The 24,695-nt window shown below is 33.5% G+C and overlaps 1 pseudogene across 8 annotated transcripts in view; it reads right to left on the bottom strand.

Annotated features, from left to right (window-relative positions):
- The window catches only part of LOC150094752 (RNA-binding protein 39 pseudogene), a 73,593-nt pseudogene that overhangs the window by 7,541 nt on the left and 41,357 nt on the right, over nucleotides 1–24,695 (bottom strand). For 2 of the 8 annotated variants that reach the window (XR_016550135.1, XR_016550142.1), the window contains one exon: nucleotides 2,850–2,978. The exons of 2 other annotated variants lie outside the window; for them this stretch is intronic. The product of XR_016550135.1 is annotated as an RNA-binding protein 39 pseudogene, transcript variant X2 (transcript). Of the gene's footprint in view, nucleotides 1–2,849; nucleotides 2,979–10,231; nucleotides 10,290–24,695 lie in introns of all 8 variants that reach the window. 4 more of the 8 variants (XR_016550136.1, XR_016550138.1, XR_016550137.1 and 1 more) reach the window with 4 other exon arrangements.

Raw genomic sequence — 24,695 nt, 5'->3', positions numbered from 1 at the left:
CTCTCATTGAAATAGTGATACAGAGGTGGTCCATTGTGTAACCATTCCCTATGTTCAAGGTGTCTCAGAAGGTATAGCCAAACTACTTAGATCTGTGGGCTTACTAGTGTCTTTCCATCCTATTAACAAGATATCTACTTTTCCAGGCTTGGCTAAAGATGAATTTTAGACCACCCCTGGAGTATACATATTCCTTGCCAGTTTGGATTATCGCATTTTGGCCAAACAGATAGATCTGTAGCCATGCATTGTGACGATCATTTAGATTATGTTAAGTTCCATGAGCCAGATTAATTGGAACTTGCAGAGCATACTATCACCACCAGACACCAACTTCTTTAGAAGAAAATTAAAGTTCTTCATAAAGTAATCTCTTGGAACGTTTATACAAAGAGTTCTGAGACCTAGTTACATTGACTGAATCTAAATAGAAACAATGGACTTAAATTATCCCTCTTGTGGAAAATAGTTCTTCACAAATTCCAGAATTAACTTAAACTTATTCAATTATATACAGTAGATTCCAGTTAATTGGAGCAGCCATTTATTTGGGACAAATATTGAAGAACAGAAACAAATTGAGAATATAATCCAAAGTAGTTTCGTTTCTTTGGACCACCTTGCTGCTTCATCTGGACAGTGGCTGTAGATGCCGCACTTGTTGTGAGTTATGGTGACATGTAACGAGTTGCATAGAGTTGCTGTGTCAGCACCAGGATACATGTATTTTGATAGTACTAATTCTACTTACAGTGACTGCTAGGTAGTGTACTTTTTATTAAAACAGGTGTGTGTGTGTGTGTGTGTGTGTGTTAATTTTTTAGTTAAGTGTAACAAACAGTGTAGCAATTTAATTTTTTGTTTGTTTGTTTTTATAAGGCCCCTGTCAAGATGCTAAGGAAAGATCTAACATTAGCAAATAAAATCACCTTACTTCAACTACCCAAATTGCTGCAGAAGTTTAGTCCCCTAATGAAATATATGATGCTGACAGAACAGGTCTATTTTACTATGCCACACCAGATGGTTCCCTGAGCTATAAACTTGCAGTGCTGTCAGGTTTTAAGCAATGGATTGCATTACCATGCTCTAACATGTCAGGAAGTCACAAATGGAAGCTGTTGGTTATTGTTGGGAAAAGTGACAAGTCTCAATGCTTTAAAGGGCTTAGAATGGACAGTTTGCCAGTTCTGTATTATGACAACAACAATGCATGGATGACTTCTGTATTTTTCAGGAATGGCTGATGAGCTGGAATGCAGAACTGACAAAATTCAAGAAAAATTCTTCTGCTTCTGGACAACTGTGCAGCACACCCTCAATTAGATTGTTTAAAAAACATTCAACTTGAATTTCTTCCTACCACACCCTGGTACAGTCAACTGACATGGGAATCAAAAATTTTGAAGACACTGTATCGTGGAAGGTTGATACACTACTACATTCCTTGAAACAATTGAAGAAAATTTACTGATGTCATCTTTAACGGCCAAAGAAATCAGCACAAAGGTTACCATTTGTTGCAGATAGTTGGCAAGAAATAAGCAGCAAAACAATCGAAAAACTGCTTTGCACATTGTGGTTTTAAGAATTCAAACCAAGAAATGCCAGATATGACTGATAATGAAAGCATTTTGGAACTCCAACACATCAGAAACTACAGAGTTTTTATGCATTGAAAATAGCCTTCAATGTTACAATGAAAATGAAGATTATGAGGATACAATGGTTGAACAAATTGCAACAAAACACCTAAAGACCCTTGAAGACAAGGAAAGTAATGAGAATGACACACCTGAACATGAGTGACTAACCAGGAAGCCAGGAAATATATTGCTGAATTACAATGCTACTTTATGCAAGAAGGCAATCCTTTATCTGAATTAGATACCTGTGTTTTTTTTTCAGTTGTAGTCTAGAAAGGGAACACAGGTGTTTTGTTGCAGTTTGTTCAACAATATTGTAATCCTCAAAATCTTAATTTTCATTATAACATTATTGAGTGTACACATCAGGGTACACTCAATAAATTTCTCCAAGATAATTAATAGGGAAAATATGCTTCTTTGATAGATACCTATGTATAATTAACCTCTTTAGGTATAATGACACATGTGTACATTTAGTTTTTTTTAAATAAAAACGTGGTTAACAAAAGGTATACTGAAAGTTAGTCTATTTTAAAACTTTTTTGAATAATTGGGGCAGCCGCTTAATTGGGACAAAGTGTTCTAGTCCCATTGCATCCCAATTAATGGGAATTCACTGTATATTAATTTGTTTGTTTTTTTATTTTTTTAAAAATCTTGTTAAAATTAATTTTACTAGAACCATAATATAATTAGACCATGCAACTCTACATTATATCCGTGCAATTCACACGTCATTCTGTAGAATATACCAATTTCTGTTCTTGTTTAATTTGAAAGTCATACTGAAGATGCCCTTGATACTAGTGAGAAAATGCTATACTAATTAAAATATATGCGTAAGGTAAATCTGTTTTTGTTATTTATTAATTACCTAGAAGTCTGAAAGAATTCACTATATAACCTGATATTTTAAGCAATGAGTTAATGATAGCACTTTCTGTGCTATCATCAAGAGCTGATTTATTTCCTGGTTATTGTGCTTTTAATGATTTTCCCTTTCCAATTATTTGAGAGATGCATTATGAAAAACTGCATTTATTTTATAATGACAATATATCAAAAGAAGTGCTACTGATTATCAAAATTGTGATATTCAGTAGACAATGCCAATTACTAATGAATGCCACGAATTGTGATGGTTATATCAATTGAAAGAAAACAAATTCACTTAGCCTAATGAGTAGAAAAGTCACTAACCATGTAGTAACAAAGCAGAGAATCTTCTTATATTGCATTATGTTTCTGACAGCTAACCTAGAAACCCATGCAGTTTCACCAAAGAGGTTCTCCCCACTTCTTCCTGTATTCGACATACTGGATTCATTACTAAAAATCACATTTGTTTCATCTTCAGTAAGATTAAATTTAACATACTGTTAAATAAGACATTCTCCACATCAATACATCTCAAGCAATAAAGAAAAAGATGTAACAAGTTAAAGATGTCTTTCCTATATTTTCTAATCCCATTTTAAGATGTGTAATGTTACATTAGAAGATAATCAAATTTCACTATAGTTTACACTATCATGCAAATTCAGTCACTTGAAAAGTTTATAAGTGAATAACCTGAATGCTATACTAAAGGAAATTAATGATTTTCAATTTTCAAAATGATAATCAATTTTTCCAGTACCTAAAAATCTACTACAGAGTTCCGTGTAACCTGATATTTTAGGCACCCATTTGTACTTTTAACTGCTGTGTGGTGAATAAATGTGATGCAAGGTTAAAGATTCTTAGAGTATGGAAGATGGTAGTTATATAATTAGGCATCCAAAAAACCTTACTAAGATACATGCTTTATTCTAATTTGCATCTCTTAAAATATGCAATGTGTATATAATATGGGTCATTTAACAGTCAAAACTAAATAACCAGGATAAGACCTCCACATTACCTTTAACGAATGCAGAGAAATGACTGGAGCTTCTGACCTAATGTTCAATCCTCACCTTCATGTATGTGTGTGTTGTGACTGAACAAATGAGAATGGACTGTAATTTTGGATTTAGCAAACCAAACTATACTCTCTATTGGCTTAAACCAAAAATACACATGATGATATTTCATGTCAGCTGGGACATTGCCCAGTTAAATAGGACCCCTAATGTTTTCATCAGGGAACCAGAGTAATCAGTGAAAAGTCAGCTACTAGAACAAACTCCAACTCAACATCTAGAAGAAAAATTAGACCAAACCCAACATCAGAAAAAACGAAGATAGAAACCATGAACATAAGGAGTATTAATGGGAAGGAAATCAAACTTGTAGAACTGTAAAACTAGCATTACTGAGAAAAAGAAGACAATAACAGGTGAGATCTTACTAAATAATAAGTAGAGGATGTTATATTTCAGCAATATCAATAAAGGAAGAAAGGAACAGCAACCGCATATAGAGGAGTTATGTAGGGCAACTTCAAAATGGGAAAATGGACAATGAAACTTATTTGCACATATGTCCCAGAGAAGATTCTCCCAAGGAAGAAGTGCAGGAATATTTAATATTTCCAGTGATTAGAGCAGGCAGCTGGCAAATAAAATGGAAAAGGTGATCCTTGTTAGGGATCTAAACAGCACAGTAGGAAATGAATCCCACTAGCTATACAGGAAATTTCTGCTCAGAATACATACCAATCATTACTGACATCATGTTCCAACATAAATATGTACACAGGTTCATGTGGAGAGCATACACAAGAAATAAGAAAAGCCTTATTAACTTAATTATTATTAATAGTGATAACTTCATGCTGATTCAGGATACAAGGGTATACAGAGGATTTGAAACTGTAAGTAACATCACTTAGTTTTAAGTATAATAATAATGAATATCATAATGAAAAGAACAGTATGTAAGAAAGCTTTAAAAAGAATTAAAGTTGAGTAACTTTTAAAGGTAAACTTTGAATTCAATTATACAAATATTATTCAAGAAAAAAATGAAAGTTTGAAAACGTGAACCAAACCTTGGAGTCTCATTTGCAAATTCTGAAGAAAACATTATTTCAACTAGGGAAAAATAAGAATTGCTATGGTGGGCAAAAGAAGTTAAAGCAGAAATCCTGGAAAAGCAAAAAAAGCATAAGCATATCGAAAGTTCCTAGCAAATAAGTCAGATGCACTAAAAAAATGCAACGAAAAATGTACGAGAGCTAAATTATGTGTAAAAGTAACTAAACAATAGTCATGGGAAGACTTTGGTACAAGTATGGAAAATAAATATCAATGTGGCAAAATGTTCTGAACTACTGAAAAGCTTAGAAATAGAGGAAAAAGTACAGTCAAAGAAATCAAAGATGATAAAGTGAATCAAAACGGAAGACAAGAAAACAAAATTTCTAAGAATAAAGCAATCAAGTACCCACAAAAAAAGCCACCACACTCTTCAAATGTGAAAGGCAGCTGGAGTATGCAATCAGAAATGCTCAAATATGGAGGTATGAAAGAGTCATAGCAGATACACCCCATAATTCAAGGGGGGCTGGTCAGAAGGCCGAATTCCAGATGATTGAAGCAGGGCCGGCGGAAGTGAGCACCGCTACGAAGGGGGGCACGGGTCATAAGTTCATTTTTAAGAAACAAAATTTTTATCATAAAAACAAAAAATTCTTAGAATGATCAATATTAAAAATATGATATATTTTTATATAAAATTATTAAAAATATGATGTATTTTATATATATGATATATAAAAAAAATGATCAATATTAAATATTAAAACGGAAGACAAGAAAACAAAATTTAAGAATAAAGCAATCGAGTACCCATCAAAAAAAGCCACCACACTCCTCAAATGTGAAAGGCAGCTGGAGTATTCAATCAGAAATGCTCAAATATGGAGGTATGAAAGAGTCATAGCAGATACACCCTATAATTCAGGGTGGTGGTGGTGTGTGTGTGTGTGTGTGTGTGTGGGGGGGGGGGGGGGGGGGGGGGGGGCTGGTCAGAAGGCCGAATTCCAGATGATTGAAGCAGGGCCGGCAGAAGCGGGCGCCGGGGCACGGGTCATAAGTTCATTTTTAAGAAACAAAATTTTTATCATAAAAACAAAAAATTCTTAGACTGATCAATATTAAAATAAATAAGGCCAGATACACCAAATAAAATTTTTTAAAAAATTGTATATTGCCAGCTGTTTACAATTTTGCAGCGAGAGCAGGATAATTGCTTGCCTCCAGAATCTAAAGTGAAATGGTGAACAGTTTTTATGCGCAGAAACAAATTTTTGTACAAAACATTTGTTGCTACATAACCAGTCATATGGTACTGTAAAAACTCGATTGTAGCTTAAATATTCCAAAGCACCTTACATTCGATTGTTTACTTAGGTTAAGTCCCATGTGAATATTGTAAAAATAAACTTTGTTTGTCTCTGTATAGTTTGTTTTAGATGTTATTGTAAATAACACTCTGGAAGTTAACTGTATATACTGCTTTAATAAGAATATGTTAGAGTGTTAAAAACAAAGGCAATGTTTATATCGCCGAAGCTGCATGTAATAGATCTACATGGCAGCATTAGAAAGATTATTAAAATTTGTTTGTATGAGAAAGGCTTGCAGGCTCTAAGTGTAAACATCTGCTAAGTCAGTCAAAAAGGTTCAAACAACTTTCCGATGGCCGGCAACTTACAATTAAAAGAAAGCGGAGGAGAACAAAAGGCGTGCCGAACTTGAAACTTAAGATGAAAGAATCATACTGATTCTTTGGGGATTGCCAAACTTCATGCAAGTTCTCAGAGGAGGTATAATAAAAAGGGACTGAAGCAAACAGAAAGAGCTGCACGGATCCAGAGATTGCTGCAGAAGTAGAGGGGGCCCGGTTCCAGATGCTGTCAAAGAGGAGGCAGCTCGGTTCCAGGCATTGCCGAAGAGAGACAGAGTTTTTCGCTTCCAGAAAGGAGCTTCTCGGTTCGAGACGTCGCTAGAGAGAAACAACTTCTAAGCCACAGACAGGGCTTTCAAATTGCCGAAAGGAGAAGTCCCAAACGCTGTAGAAGAGAAAAGTTTCCAGTCCAGAGGGATCCTGATTGACAGTTGACAACAGTTTCATTTTTCTTGGAGGCAGCAGTCGTCCAGGCATTTTCCGCAAGCCCAAGTAGAGGAGAAAAGGCGAGGCAAATTTCCCGAAGTACCTTCGCTCGTAAGTTTATCTTTTCGCCATGGGAGAATAACATTTTTTTGGAACTGTACGAGTCCCGCTACATTCCCAATTGATATAGCTGAAGCCAAAATTCCAGGTGAAGATCCGAGATGAAAGAATCGCCATAGAACTTTCAGTGAAAGACTTTTGACTATTTGTGAGATACAGCGCCTTTGTAAGTTCAAAACTTTTATATAATTCCTCTTATAGTTGTATTAGAAAGACTTTTAAGATATATGTTTAAATGTTTAATGCTAAAAAGTGTCCTTAAGAGAATCAATTGGCATGTTAGAAGTTGATATCAAATTTGTAAAGATAACTTAACAGAGAGATTTAGGTAACCTCTTTGCGAGTAAGCTTGGAGTTTAATAAGTAAAATTTGTAAACTGAGAGTAGATAATGTTTTGTGTTAAAGAAAAAAGGTTCTAAATTTTGCTAAAGAGTTTTTATAGAAGGATAGAGAAAGCAATCTCCCTAATGTTTAAATTCGTGTACATTTCATAGTAATGTAAATAAATGTTATTTGACTTTGTTGTAAACATAGCACGTAATAATATAAACAAGAGAGAGAGAGAGAAAGCACGCACAGCTACATCATTAGAATAACAGAGAATAAAGTATAAAGTAAGGAAAAAAGACATCACAAGTAATTAATAGAAATTACAAGTATACAAAGTTAAAATAATAATAAAATTTTACAATGTCACAGTAATGACAGGATAGCAACAGTAGATTTATAACAGTACGCATCTCAATAGGCTACCGACAGTAGCGCAGAGCGGACTATTGTTTCGTCTCTGTGTCGTGTTGTGTAATAATTTCTTGTGGGTATAAAATAGAAATGGAATCAAAAATTAAAAAAAGTTATCTGGTGCACAAAATCATAAGTGTCATGCTGCAAAAGAAGCAGATATTAAGAAACAAACTGGGGCTCTTAATAAATTTGTTAAAATATTAAAATATTCTGATGCAGATTGTAATCAACTCGATACATCAGAAATCAGAGTTGACGAACTGTGCAAGTCATACAGTTTGAATGAAAGTAGTATTACAACTGGTGAACAAGATAACAAGATGCAGGATTTAAGTGAAAAACAGTTAGCAAAAGATTTAGTTGTAATTGACCACGAAACTAACACATTGTTAGGCTCTGTCAATTTAGAAGATCCAGGTGAATGGGGAAATATTGATGAAAAATTACGAGTTGTTTTAATTGAAATGGGGCCTGTTCACAAAAGAAAAATATAATATATCCCAGAGATACATATGGTCATAAATTTGGCGACACGTATTATAATAGGAAAATGGAAAACGGGGAGCTCATGCCAATTCTGTTTTTTGCTTTTGTTGCAAACTTTTTGCACCTACTGAATCAAGTAGTCTTGTTGAAGGTTATAACGATTGGAGAAATGTAAGTACAACTTTGCATAGACAGACTAGTTTAGCTCACATGAAAAATTTCTTAAAATGGAAGGAACTTGATAAAAATTTAAAAAACAAAACTACTATTGATTGCCAGACTCAAAGCATGTATGAAATAGAAAAGAAACACTGGACAAGTGTTTTAGAACTCTTGATTGAAATTATAAAATTCCTTGGTAGCCAAAATTTAACTTTTCGCGGATCATCTGATAAATTATATGAAAGGAATAATAGTAATTTTTTAAAATTAGTCGAACTGTTTGCGAAGTTTGATCCCATTATGGAAAATCATGTTGAAAGGGCTCTACAAGGAAACAATAGAGTACACTATTTGAGTAAAGACAGTCAAAATGAAATATTGGAAACTTTAAGTAATGCAATCAGGGATACAATTTTATTATCAATTCGAAAATCTAAATATTATTCCATAATCTTAGACTGCACACCTGATGCAAGTAAAACAGAACAAATGACCATTATTACTCACTTTGTTTCCTGTGACAATGGAATTGTTAAGATCAGGGAAAACTTTTTAGGTTTTGCAGATATATCAGATTTCACAGGACGCGGTTTATGTGCAACAATAGTTGAACAACTGGAAAAATGGAATATTCTCATTGAAGACATGCGAGGTCAAGGGTATGACAATGGGGCAAATATGAAAGGGAAAAATATGGGCTCCAAAATTTGCTTTTGAACAAAAATCCTCGAGCTTTTTACGTGCCATGTGCTGCTCATACTCTAAATTTAATCACTAACGATGCAGCCAAAGTGAATGCAGATACAATTAGTTTCTTTGCAATTATTCAAGAAATATATAATTTCTTTTCATTGCAGATATATCAGATTTCACAGGACGCGGTTTATGTGCAACAATAGTGGAACAACTGGAAAAATGGAATATTCTCATTGAAGACATGCGAGGTCAAGGGTATGACAATGGGGCAAATATGAAAGGGAAAAAATATGGGCTCCAAAATTTGCTTTTGAACAAAAATCCTCGAGCTTTTTACGTGCCATGTGCTGCTCATACTCTAAATTTAATCACTAACGATGCAGCCAAAGTGAATGCAGATACAATTAGTTTCTTTGCAATTATTCAAGAAATATATAATTTCTTTTCATTCTCTTACAAATGTTGGGCAATCCTTTTAAAGTTCGTAAAAAATTTAACATTGAAACAGCCATCAGAAACGCGATGGGAAAGTAAAATTAATGCAATCCGCCCTCTATATACGATATCAGTTAGGAGAAATTTACGATGCACTTTTTGAAATTGTAAATAATGAAAATTTTCATAAAGAAACTCAGCATGAAGCACAAAGATTATGTGCTAAAATGAAGGACTACAAATTTATTTGTTCTCTTATAATTTGGCATGATTTACTTAACAGAATAAAGCCTGTGAGTAAAATGCTTCAAGACAAAAATATGAACATTACACTTGCTTTAGAATCTATCGAAAACTTAAATATTCTTAAAAGAGTATCGATCAGATACAAATTTTAAAGAAGTTCTAAAAACGGCAAAAGAACTGAGTGAAGAGGTGGATGGAGAACAAGAATTTAAAACTGGTACGGAAGTTCGACGACGAAAGAAGACATGACAATTTGACTACGAGCATCATGACGAAACACCACAATTGCCAGAAGATAAATTTAGAGTGAACATGTTTTATACACTTCTAGATGTTGCAATGTGTTCGTTAATAGAATGTTTTGAACAACTAAAAACATATTATGATAATTTCAATTTATTGTATAGATTACTACAAATTAATAACTAAGATTTACGAAAAAATTGTGATGATTTAGAGATTCTCTTGATGGACGGCGACAATAAAAACGTAAATGCAATAGAACTATATGACGAGTTATGTGCTTTCCGGGATATTTTTCAAAAGGATAATTTAAATATTCAAAACCCTTTCGATATTCTTAATTTTATTGTGTCCAATAATTTATCTTTCCCTAACTTTTCAATTGCTTTAAGAATACTATTAACCTTACCTGTTAGTGTAGCGAGTGGTGAACGTTCCTTTTCCAAGTTGAAATTGATTAAAACCTACTTAAGAACAAGTATGTCACAAAAAAGCTTGTTAGTTTGGCATTAATAGCTATTGAAAATAATGTATGTGCAGAATTAGACGTTAAGACCATTATTTCTAATGTGGTGAATATGAAATCAAGAACCCTAAAATTTTAATAAAAAAATTTCAAGTATATTTATGTAATTTAATTTATTTTCTGTTATTCTGTAAAGATTTTATTTTTTGAATACTTATATTAATATTAACAAAATGTTCTAATTATTATTTCTGAATTCTTTTCTTATTTTCTCATCTATCTTGAATTTCTTTTATTTTCCTAAAAGATAGTTCCACTTATAAAAATTATTAAAAAAATTTTACAATTTACTAAGAATTTAGTAAAATGCAAGAATTTTTTAAACTTCAGTTCAAATAAATTTTAACTTTAATTAAAATTCATTTTAATTTTGTTAGCGATTTGGGTGGGTGAGAAGGCTATAATCCCCGTATCATTATATTCAACAATTAAAGTGAAGTGGCTTTATCAAAATTTGCTTTAACTTTTGAGAATTTTTTGAATATTCGGGTTTTTAATGATTATCCTGCCGAGTCAACACCCCTGGTTCGTTACATTTAGCGAACCAACGTGTGGCTGTTCTGTCAAAATTTATTTAAGAAATTTCAAATAATTAAAATTTTTATTATCGTAAAAGAACCACACACGCCTGGATTGTTACAGGGGCACTTAGATAGACATTGCATGCGGGTGGCAAAGACCCTAGCGCCGGCTCTGGATTGAAGTAGAGTCCTCATCTTAAAAAGGGAATAAAGATGAATATGAGAATTAGAGAAATTTCTCTATGTAGTGTTCCACATAAGATTTATGCAAGCATACTTGAGAAGAGGCTAAGAAAAAATTATAGAAGAGAAATGGGAGAACAAGCTAGGTTTGGGCCAAATAGGGGTTGCAAAGATCAGATTTGCACTGTACAATACATTTAAGAAATCATGGAAATATAACAAGGCACACAACAACTCACGGAAAAGTTTTTCAAAACAATACAACACAATTAATAGGGTAAATGGAGCATTATTCAGATCAATACACAGTCTATATTTCAGTTAAAGTTAGCAGTCATAATTGAAGGAAATATAGAAAGATGGGTTGGTGTCAAATTGGGACAAGGATTATATGGATCACAATCATAGAGATCAAACTTAGCTCTCTGCTTTATGCAGATGATGTACTTCTAAACGCATTCAGTGCAGGTCTACAAGATTCTCTAACTAAATTGAATAATAGCTGTTACAAATTTGGTATGAAAAACAGCAATAAAGAGACTAAAAACTATGAAAACAGGTAGGACCATTGAAAACTTCTGCTGTATTTTTAATGGAAAATGTAAAGAACAAGTAAAATATTTCAGCTATTTAGGTACAGGTTTTAGTGAAGATGGCAAATCAAATTTGTAAAAAGACAACAGAGTAAACAAAGCTGGTATGGTGGGAAGCCAGTTGGATAAATTTATATGGAGGAGAGAAATTAGTCAAAACACTAAACTAGCAGTATACAAGACAGTGTTTAAACCAGTTTTAAGTTATGAATCTGATAGTTGGGTTAGAAATAAAGCACTACATTGAAGATTAGAGACCACAGATATGAGAGTTCTTAGAAAAAGTAAAAGTAGAGAACTGAACAGATGGTATCAATTGCAGAATCATATTAAAAATGAAGATATTGGGTAAGGACCTTGATATTGTTAGTATTCAAGAATGTGTGAGCGGGACTAATCTAAGGTGGTATGGTAACTTAAACAGAATGAGACAAGAAAAGTTAGCAAAACAGGTGTTTAATGCAAAAATGATAAGAAAAAAGACCAAGATTTAGATGCATCGATTCAATCAGGAGTGCTGATAAGACTACTTTGGAGGAATTGTTGATAGGAGATTAATAATAATCTAAACTTAATCATGTAGTGCTGTCATAGCAGTCAGTACACATCCCTTGAGGAAACATATCAGGAAATTGATGACAAATAAAATATGTAAAAATTATTTTCATAGAGTAAATTGTAGATACAGAGGCAGTAGTTTGAATTAGATCAGAGGCACTACTTTCTATTATTCAACTAGAAAACACTTCATATAAAATTAAGATGTGAACATACACTATAGCTAGACACTTTATAGATTGTCATCTACAATAATGGAAGTGTTTCTAGTACTGAAATATTCTAATATTCAACTTAACATATTTTTATTAATTTCAAAAACAATTCTGGAAAATGTTTCTATCTGTTCTCTCCCTCATCATCAGTATGTGCGTGCACATACAGAGAGAGAGCCAATTTATCATCCTCTAGTCACTAGTTTTTCAACTAAACATGTTTGATGCAATCAAAATAATATATAAGTAGCACACTAAGCAAGTTTATTTCCCAAGTTCATACTTTATAATTCTTATGTGAACAGTCAACACACAGTTGTAGCAGTTAAAGAAACCAAAAGGTTTATTCCCCATCCTTCCTCATACTAGAGTGGCAGCTTTGTAAGAGCAATTTGTTTATACAAGCAGCAATATATTAAGTGCTTTGATCAGGTCCATCCAGTAGTTTTGCTATAGTAGATGAGTCAGCTTGTTATAATGGTGTTCCTTAGAGGAACTGTAAAATGTAAATCAATTTTTTTTTTTTTTTTTTTTTTTTTAAGGATATGCTTTAGCTAATATTCACATCATCTTGAGAAAGTTCCAATTTTGAGTTGGCTACAAGGAGAGCCTTGTAGCCTATCATTAATATGAGGCAGAAATCCATAAAAAAAGAAATTAGCTGGTTGTGGTTATTGTTTAGTACTGATCAAGACAATTTAATCACATAAGCCAAGTACATCATCAGTGAACTGTAGATATTCTCCAGCTGATTTATTTTTTTGCGTTAACACAAGTTTCTGCAAAGAAACCCCTGCTGTCCCATTTGAGAATGGCTGATTCATTTTCAGATAAAAAAGAAAAAAAGAGGGCATTAAGGAGCTCTACTGTGGGTGATACAACCCTTGTTAAGTCATCTCATTTAATCCATCCAATTAAAGGTTCAGAAATTAACATCTATTCCATTTGGTAACAGCAGTCTCAGAAGTTTTCCCTTCTCTCAACAAAGTAACAGGGTTCCAAATGAAAACTATCTTGCAATCGTTTGAATCAGACTTCAGTCCAAATTCGAAATCTACTTACATAACAAAGAAACTAAATAGGTATTCTTAACAACAATCGCTAAGCACAAAGATACTAGTGATTTGGTTGGCACAGGAGCTACATTTGTAATAACAAAATATATATAGTAATAAAAGTTTGATGTGATGAGTAATGCCTATAATGAGAAAGTTTTTAAACGTTTTATATGCACGATGAATGTAGCAATGTTAAATTTTCCATTGTAGCAAGGGCTATATTGCTCATTTTCTGCAATGGAGGTCAGGTGTTTAGCAGTGTATGCTGCCTATAATTGCATGTGTTCTCCTGGCCAGTAAACCTGTTTTGTAAGATGAAAAACCCTTCCACCTTCATATGAGACAGTCTCACTCACCTTCAGATTTAAAAAGTCTTAAAGGTGCATCATAAGAATTAAACCTGCATCTTTCCAAAGAGCATCACCATTAGATTTTTTCAATCACGTTATGTAATAGGATAAAGTGTGCATAACAAAGTGACTTCTTTACAAAAGTCAAAATTAGCAACATTGTAACTGAAATTACTCTGAAAATGTTAAAGTACATAGTAAAACTATACAAGCTAAATTATGAAGTTCACTGATCTTGTTCACCTCCAAATAAAAACTTCATACTCCAAACTGTCATTCCCAATATTTGCTATTGCTGTACCTCAACTTAAAACAAGCATTTCCATTTAAAATATTAGCATTCCTTTGTGGAAATCCTGTATAATAAATAAAAATTCTCATATATTTGGAGCTATTAAAAAGTACTCATTTTGTAATTTTTCAGTAGCATCTTTCCAATGATGTGCAAGATATTTCCTCTAGGATTTATGACTGATATAGACAAATGCACACTTATAGGCATGCCATTTACAGTAATCTATAGGTAATAATTTTTCCAATTAATGTCATGAGTGCACACAGCAAATGTAGCGTGGAAAAAAACACTTCAGGAATGTGCATAATGTATGTTATCTTTTCAAATCTAAAAATGAGCTGGGAAATTACTATCCATTATATACCATTTCATATCCATTATATATTGTTTATATCACTGACAGTGATAATGGAAAGACAATCAGAGAAAAGCACTGTAGCTTTTGCAAACCAAAATTTGCAGAGACTAACATCTCAAAATCAAAAAGAAAAGGTTGGATTAATACAAATAAATTTTCACACAACTTTAAAAAGATGATAGACAATTTAACAGCCAACACAAGCCTGCTACTTTCTTATTGAGGCCATTAAAAACAAAGTTCCATCATTTGTTTCGAGAGTAGTTTCTAAATTATCTGATCCTTAGCCTACCCAGGGTACTTAATATACTATAGATTTATAACCTTTTGGTTGGAATGCATTAAAAAAAAAATTTAAAAACAAAGCAGCTAAGTTAACAGTATACACGTATTTGGATGAAAAAAAAATGCATGGTGGGTAAGTTATAAGGAACAGCATATGTGTGTGTGTGTGTGTATTGCGCACATAATGAAGAGCCAAAATGTCAGGAAGCATACCCAAATCAGCTTGAGGGTGAATGTTTGGGTATTTGGACTTTCAGTCAACAGAGAGTCCAAATGACAGGATTGTTTTTTTGATCCAGAGGAGAGACCTTATTCTCCAACCAACATACCGTGGCTTCAAATTTAGCGTAGCATGGATTTTGCAAATGTTATGGGGGGGGGGATCAATTTCACTGTCCAGAGTAGTCCCTTTGGTGCTTTAGTCCAACTAATAGTACTAAATAGATTCAACCATTTGTGGGTAGTATATATAATTTAAAAAAAAATCTACTTGAACATACTGAAACCTTGTGCAATACCACAGGTTCAATATCTGCAATTGCATCTCAAACTACAACAGAATGAGTATATCACTAGAGGGATGGGGAAGGATGGTTGTTTGCTAGTATGTGAACAATGACTGGCTTGGAAGATTGATTGGTACAGATAAGTCAATTATTTTACATCCTTGTTCTCTAGACATAGCCTGAATTCTCATTTGACTTCATGGGTATGTGTGTGTGTGTGTGGGGGGGGGGAATGGAATAGAATATTAAGGATACTGTGTAATCAATTAATGGAAAACTATAACCTGAAGATCCATATCAAATAGCACCACTGATAATCAACTGCTACTGCAAAGAACGTTACAAGCAATTGATTATTACCTGTAAGTAGGTGTCTGCATATAATTAAGGTAGGCAATGAAACTTTACTTTGCAAATTTTATATTAACTATTACTGTAAACTGTCTATAGATGCTTTTTTGTCCACAGCAATCCTCAAAACACTAAAGAGAATTTATAGAATCCCTGTACTTTTTTTACAATATGCAATCAATTGAAAATTCAATTGTGTTCAGATATAATCTGAATTTAGATTTAGTATTCATAACTGATGTTAATGAATATAAATAAAACTTAAGTCTAGTATATGTAATCTCAAAATATATGCTGCTCTGCCTTCTCACTCAAATAAAGTAATAAATATGAAAAAAAAAAGATATCTAACAAGAATACTATTTTCCCCCATTACTGTATGGTGTGTCTTGATTTTTTCACTATCTGAAAAGAAAATAGTAAAGCAGCATCAGATTTAGAATATAAATTTTGGAGGCAATTAATACAGGATGAAGAGTGATTATAAGAATTAAAATGTAAATTGAAAAATAAGTCTTCTACAATCATTTAGGTATAAGATAACAAAAAATACAACTACATTTGATCTGACAAATACATTGTGAGATTCCTCAAACATTGCAGTTTCAGCTGTTGGACTAAACGAGTGTAAATTGTGTCTGTGATCTGCACATTATAAAAGGATTAAAAAAAAAAAACTCTAAAGAAATGTCATGGTTTCGTGATGAAATGATTCCATCAGCCTGAAACTAACAATCTCCACTGAGCACAAACATTAGAATTCTGAAATTTATGTATTCCAAATTTTTGTGAAGATTTAAATCCCAATAATTCCATCCAAGAGAAGAAGTACTATTTAACAACATAAAGGGCTTTGTGGAAAACTAAACAAAATATCTTTATCAATAAAAACAAGAAAGAATGAACAAGACCTAGAGTGAAATTTATTACTCAATCTTTCAAGATATTTCAGATGTTTGCACAAGGTTTGAACTACACTAACCAAAATATGTAGGAAATATTTCAAAGAATCATGAGAACTTATAAGAAGCAAAAGGAACCTGAGCAAATCATACATTAAAATTTTAAGAAAAAAAAAAAGTCAGGACTGCAGGAAAATATGCTTGGTGCCTGCCTCAGTGAAGAATTAAAGTAATGTCTCATTTAATTTTTACTTTACAAAATACAATAATAAAAAGGCATTTGTTGATATTTTTAGTGCTGCCACATTAAATCAGTATAAATAACACTAAATAACAAATTTGTGTAAATAAGTTTAAAATAAGTTCTTCAAACAAACCATGTTTAAAATGGTTAAAATAATGTTAAAAAATCCAGAGAGGGGAAGAAATGTCATCATTGAAAGAATCATATTAAAAATTGAATGCATCACAAAGCAACTTGATATCACCGGCATCCAATGAAGAGCTGATCTAATATGGTGGTCATTTATACACACCCGAAAGAAGCCTTGAATTATGGGATAATGAAGCAATTAATGTGAAATCATTAGTTTCTACATACAAGTGGCATAGTCATGAAAAACTTCAAGTGCAAACATTACTTACCCCTGGATAAAGGATTAAACAAGTATAAAATTTCTTGGATTTTTAATTTAATTTATTATAATCCCCTATACATGACCTGCTCTAGTTCAGAAGTAGATAATAGCCTTTGTTGCTTTCTCAGATCTCCTGCAATGACTTATTTTATTATTCCTAAAAGTTTATTTTTCTTAAGTAATTACTCAAACAGGGCGATCATCTCTGGAACCTTCACTGTGCATACAAACTGGCTGTTTCCCTAATTTCACAGTTCAACCTAAATTATTTACTGTCAGTTATAATGGATAATCCTTACAATTCTCCCAGTATCTTGAGCCTTTCATTAACCAGGTCTCTCTCCAAATATGTTACTACTCCTCTTGGCAATTACAATGATAATCTTGTTCATATTTACTTTTCTAGAGATTAACCACTACCCAGACCATCTTGACATCCAGCCAACAGCATAACAGATAATTTTATCCATTCTCTTTCCCCCCAAAAAAATCAGCTATCAATCTAGCATTCCACTGCTCTCTCCTTAATATTCTCAAAAGTAAGAGAAAAAGTCATCAATAGCAATTCTTCACCATCTTCACTGGTGGGATTCCATTAGGACCAGAAGTCTTTTTGTATCCAGGTTGTTCAAATTTTTCTTTATTCTTTCTGGTGGAGAGGCATGTGATTCAAGATAAATAAGGGAGAAATTTACATGGTCATCTATGTAGGAATTGAATGAGAAGAATGATGACAGAGCATCAGCTTTATCTGTAGACAACGTTGCAGTATTGCCATCTAGTTATGAGAGAGAGAGAGGTGGAAGCAGAAATAGAAGTTTCACCCAACAGCTTTAGTGAGAGGCTAGAAGACATGACAACCATTGTCAAAGGAATGTTTTCTACATTTATCCATTTCAAAGTCACACTTAGTCCTGTTAATGAAGCTGGAGTTTTATTACAAGTCACTCATGTCATACTCTTATAATAGAGAAGATTAAAACAGACTGTCGTCAATAAGAGTATCCTTTGATTGAAGACAGTCTTAAAATTATTTGTAGCAGTTATACAATACAACACCTTTCCAAATATCATCTATAATCCATTATGTCTGTAGATATTGAGTTCAAATTCTGTGGATGAAACAAAAAGAATAATAGCAAGTGTGAAATCCACATTTAGAACTCTGAACAGCTGTAAAAATCATCATTCCAAATCACAAAATTCAGTTTTTGAGATTTTTTTTGTTGCTTAAACTCAAAGCATATTTGCAAATAACACTAGTTATTATGAGAAACACATCACGTGTTTATTAAATAAAATTGAAATTGTACAGAAATCTGCCATAACACAGAGTAAGCAACCAGTGATAAAAACAGACTGCTGAATTACAAAAGTGGAAGACATAAGAATGTAGTTTACTGAGAAGCTACTCTCAATGTTAAACCTGATCCTTGGATGTGTCAGAGAAAGAGCACAGCTTTCTCCATATCCTTCCATTGTACATGACCAAATGTGGGTGATGTAATCTGCTGTGAATCTAGAATGGTAGAATACTTACTGGAAGTTTGAGTTTTTAGCATAAAGACCATATAATTCTGAGATGAAAAAATCCATTAATACTACACTTCTCTGAAGTGAAACTATCAGCACTACACAATCTTGAGAATTGCTTTACTGGTGAACTTTCAAGTGATAAAGGTTAATAGGTCAACACCTCCATGGTACAGCTGGAAGAACAAAGGAACATGCATATCCTGGATGAAAAAGACTTGGATTCAATTCTCACTGTGATGCAAGGAATCCTTACAGGGGTTTTTTCAAGTGAAGGCAAGTTAGCTAGTCTTAAAGAAAGAAGAAATTTTTTTCTTCAAGAAGTTTGGGTTTTCCCTGCCACAAAACTGGCTAGAGAACACACACAATATGGTGTAGCATATTATGCTGATGTTATGAAGTACACATGCAAATAGTGGTGGTGGAGTGTTACAGTATATGTAGATGGTTTTCTGCAATATCTAGGGACTCCAGAGGTGTCATATGACTTTCTTCATTATTTTATAAAGGATTAAGAGCAGTGGTGAGCTATAAGGGGCTTGCACAAGTCCTTTGTTAAATTTTTCTCAAATTTGCAAGCCCCTTGTTTGTTTTGTTTAATAATCTTGTAGAACTAGAAAATACGACTGTGGAATGTACATGCTACTATAATTGCTACTTTAAATTCATATGGATTTTCTGATAACTATATAAAAAATCATTTCATTGCATTTTGTTCTGATGGAGATAGTGTAATGTTAGGAAACAAATCAGGTGTTGCAATCAAACTTCTACAAAAATTTCCCAACGTTGTGATTTGGCATTGCGCTCATCGTTTACACTTAGCATTAGACAATTTGATAAAAAATATTAAAGAAATAAATCATTTTGAAATATTTATGGATCAATTATATGCTTTTTATCATCAATCACCAAAAAATCAATAAGAATTAAATATGATTGCAAAAGACCTTGGAATTGAAATTTTAAAGATCGGCCGTGTAATTGGACCACAATGGGCAGCTTGCAGTTTACGAATGGCTCTTGCTTTGCGGAGAAACTACCCAGCTTTATGCAAGCATTTTGCATCCGACGATAAATATAAGGGCTTTTTAAACCGATTTCTCAATTTGGAATTTTTAAAAGATCTAGCATTAATGACTGATATCGTACAGGAATTATCATATCTGGCAGAAGCTGTACAAAGTCATTATAAGCATCATAATGGCTAAGTTAGGCCTTTTTTTTTTCAATGCTTCAATTCAATGCTGTCTTCTTTTTTTTTTTTCTTGATGATGCGAGCCCTTTGTCAAAATTTCCATAGCTCACCACTGATTAAGAAAATGAGTTAATAGTTTGATAAGCATTTCTTGGGCTGAATATAGTATTTAAAGCTATGGGATAAGTGCCAGTTCAGCATAAAATTGTGGAAATAACATGGAATGGGTATTAATTCAGAAGTATAGTTTGGGGAAGGGAGGAACGATGCCACCAGGATCAGAAGACTATCTAGATTATTCAGGATTCTTCTAACAAGACCATAGGAAGTATATATACTACTTACAATTATAATAACAGAATTAACTCATGTAAAATATTCTTTATTAGTCGAATTTTCACCTGAGTATCACAGGCATCATCAGTATAAGTACAAAAGCTAATTAAACAATAACTGGCATATTCACAAGGCACCACCTAAGTAGCTAAAGTAAGATAACTAAACATGGTCCTTAAATTTCCTAAACTTATTAAAATAAAAACCACACACACACACACACACACACACATATATATATATATATATATATATATATATATATATATATATATGTGTGTGTGTGTGTGTGTGTGTGTGTGTGTGTGTGTGTGTATACAATTACAAAAGTTAGGAAAGATTAGCTGATTTATAGAGTACTATCTCCCACAAATGGGATAGACATAGACCATCGGATCTGTTTAAGTTGGGGGGGGGGAGAGCAAAGTAATGTTTCATATTTCTTTGTAAAGCCATTCCATGAGGAACCGCCTTTTATGAATGACTTTTGTCTTGTTCCAATGAACTCTGTCTAATGTTGATGACATGCTCTGCAAGTCCAGACTGTTCAGGTTCAAGGTACTGAATATACGACTTGTGTTCTTCTAACCAGATAAGAGCAGATCTTCCTGTTTGTCCGAAATATGATAACCCACAAGAGCAGGGAATCTGGTAGACACTGGATAGCTGAGATGTGGGAGCTTGTCCTTTGGAGATGTGAGGAATGTGCAGATTTTTCTGATGGGTCAAAAGGCAATACATATATTTAGTGGTTTTAACACTTTAGCTATGCATTCGCTAACGCCTTGCACATAGGGGATAGGTATACGCATTATTTCTGCTCTATTTGAAGAGGATGCTGAAACACAACTACTCAACACTCTTTTTATGAAGGAATTCTTATATCCACTGGATAAGAAGGAGGAATTAATATATTGTAATTCTTTCTGTAATAGTTCTGAAGAACAAAAGGAGTGGGGCTCAATGAACCAGTGTTTTTATAGTACCTGCCGTTTGACTGGGATGGTGATGTGATTCAGCATGGATGTAATGGCCTGTATGAGTCTCCTTCCTATAGACTGCGAATTGTAGGTTACTATCTGGTTGGTGAAGAATTAAGAGATCTAAAAAGGCTAACTGCTTATTTACTTCTACTTCTAGGGTGAACTGGATCCTTGGATGAAGTGCATTTATTTTTGAGAGAAACTGTTGTAATTCTTCAGAAGTGCTTCCATATGGCAAAAATGTCATCCCCACATCTGAACCAATGGTTAGGTCTAGGTGAAATGCTCCATGAAGAAGTTGGCAATAGCAGGAGATAATATAGGATTACCCATTGTTGTTCCTTCGATCTGTTGGTATAACTGGTTTTTGAAGAAAAAATAACCTGACTTTATTACAAATTCAAATAATTTGGCTATGTCTGAAGGAAATTCTTGGTACAGTAATTCAATGCTGTCATCTAACGGAACATTTGTAAATACAGAAACAACATCTAGACTAATCATAATATCCGAATTATCTAGATGAAGATTCGAAATTTTATTTCTGATATCAAAAGAATTTTTTATATACGTAGCAGTTCTTCTAGTTGAATAAGTGAGTAAATTTGACAGAAATTTTGTAAGTGGGATAACCTATACAGTCTACAACAGGTCTTAATGGAATTCCTGGCTTATGTAGTACTTTTGGAAGACCATATAATCTAGGTGGGCACCCGACAGAGGTTTTTAGTCTTTTTATTTGACTACCAGTAGGATCCGAAGTGAGAGGCCTGTAAGTTGAATAGTTGCAGAGTAACAGTGACATTTTTCTCTCGTATTCTCTTCTGTCTTGAATAACTATAGCCTTCCCTTTGTCAGCTTTCATAATAATTAGGTTCTTATTATTCTTCAGTGATTTTTGTTCAGAGTAGGATAGATTCGGCCGAGGAGGCTTGGCATTAAAAAAAGCATTTTTGTACATTCAATCTTGTCCTGTTAGCTGTTTTTTGGGGCAAGGATTGAATACCTCTGTCTATGCTATGAAAAAAAATCTATTATGGGTACCTTATTCGGAGCAACGGCGAAATTATGACCTTTTTGACAAAACAAAACGTTCACTGTCTGTTAGTGGCTGGCCAGATATAACAAAGATCTGTATTTAAGTTATGTCGATCTGGAAAAGGCATATGACAAGGTGCCAAGAGAGAAGCTATTCAATACACTAGAGTTATATGGTGTCAGTGGAGCATTATATCAAGCAATACTTGGTCTTTATTTGAGTTGTAAGTCAGCAGTTAGAACTGAAGTGAGGAAATGAAGAGATATCAGTGGGATATACTAGGATTGGCAGAGATGAGATGGACATCATCTGGAGAGATCAATGGATGCGAAGTAATATGGTCAGGACATGACACCATGCACGAAGCAGGAGTTGGCTTCCTTCTCAGCAAAAGAGCTCGAGAGGCACTGAACGAAAAAATTAATGAATGAATCATAGCAGCAAGATTTCAGGCAAAGCCATTCAACATATCAATAGTCCAGATATATGCACCCACATCTGACAGCACAGATGAGGATATTGACTTATTCTATATAGATCTGACAGAGACAACAGAAACAATACCAAAGCAAGATGTGCTAATTATTGAAGGAGATTGGAATAGATAATGATGGTTGGGAAAGAGTCATGGGAAAATATGGTATCGGAGAAAGAAATGAACGAGGTGAAAAATTGTTAGAATTTGCTGTGGACCACGAGATGATGATCTGTAACACAAGATTCCAACAAAAGGAGTGTAGAAAATGGACGTGGCGATCAAATGATGGGAAAACCAAAAACATGATTGATATGATTATGATTAAAAGAAGATGGATAACATCAGTAAAGCAATGTTGAACTTTTCAAGGAGCGGATATAGACTCGGACCATAGTTTAGTGATTGCAAACATCAAGGTGAAATTAAAAAAGAAATATAAACCCCAACATCAGAATAGAAGAGATACAGCACGAATAAGTGAAGCAGAAATAGGAAGAAGGTACAGAATAGCGTTAGCAGAGAAACTTAAGTGTGGAGAAAGAAAAAAAACTCGAATTTAAGAGTGAAGAGAGTAATGAAGGCGATGGAAGATGCAGTTGAAGAAACAGTACCAGAAGAAGAGAAGATCAAGAAGAAATGGATTACACAAGAAACACTGAAGTTAGTACAGGAGAAAAGAATGTTGAAGATAAGAAGGGATACATCAGAACAAATAGAAGAGCAATATAGAAGTGTAATGAGGTGAAAAAAGCAGTCAGAATGGATAAGATGAAATGGTTAGAAGCCCAATGCAACAATATAGAACAGTACTATGGAGAGTATAAAACAAGGGAGGTATACAAAATGATCAGAACCATTAATAGAAAGTGGAAACCAAAACAGACCACAATAAAAGATGAAAAAGGCAAAGTATTGATGAATAAAGAAAAAACTGTACAGCGGTGGACAAGATACTGTAGTGAGTTATATGAAGAAAAACTAGATTCAGATAGCGTTGGGAAACTGACTGAAGAATTGAAGCAGATAACACCACCAGGTAATGAGCATGATATGGACATTTTAAGAGGAGAGGTAGAAAAAGCAATAGGATGGCTAAAACACAACAAGAGTCCTGGTAACGATAACATTACTGGAGAAATGATTAAATATGGTGGTGAAAGTATGGTTACAGAAATGCACCAACTATGTAATATGGTATGGAAAGAAGGGAAAATGCCAGAGGAGTGGGTGAAATCAATATTAGTAACATTATACAAGAAAGGAAATAAGCTAGAATGTAAAAATTATAGAACAATTGCCTTGATAAGTCACCTTGGTAAAGTGATGATGATCATATTGACAGAAAGATTGAGAACATAATTGGAAGCATACCTTGCAGACAAGCAAGCAGGATTTAGGAAGGATAGAACTACAATTCAACATATTTTGACAATGAGGTTAATAGCAGAGAAAGCTAGGAGAAAAAACAAAAACATATATACTTGCTTTGTTGATTTTCAGAAAGCATTTGACAGTATTGACCAGAAAGTGACATTAGCAGTTCTGGAATCCTATAGAACTGATAGAAAACTAATAGCTATATTAAAAGATGTTTACCAGAATGCAGTTGCAGCAGTTAGAATAGGTGATGATTTGGGGAAATGGTTTAAAACAAGCAGAGGTATTAGACAGGGAAACCCAATATCACTAAGCATTTTCATCGCACATTCAGAAAGAGCAATGGATAAAATGAAAGAAGATGCCAAAGGAATATCTGTACACAGAATGAGAATTAACAATCTGAGATTTGCAGATGACATTGTTATTATTGAAGACGACGAAAGAGAACTACAAAAAACACTGAAACTGTTAAATGAGGAAGGGAAAAGATCTGGACTTGTTATGAACTTTGAAAAAACAAAGACAATGGTATTTGGTGAGAAAAACATGAAACAAAGGATACAAGTGGATGGAACTGATATAGAAAA

This window comes from Typopeltis vanoorti, chromosome 21 (assembly GCF_054136105.1).
Source record: "Typopeltis vanoorti isolate ZY-2024b chromosome 21, IOZ_Tvanoo_1.0, whole genome shotgun sequence".
Taxonomy (NCBI): domain Eukaryota; kingdom Metazoa; phylum Arthropoda; class Arachnida; order Uropygi; family Thelyphonidae; genus Typopeltis; species Typopeltis vanoorti.
The sequence above is the reverse complement of the archived record's forward strand: the minus strand, read 5'-3'. Positions and strand labels throughout refer to the sequence as shown.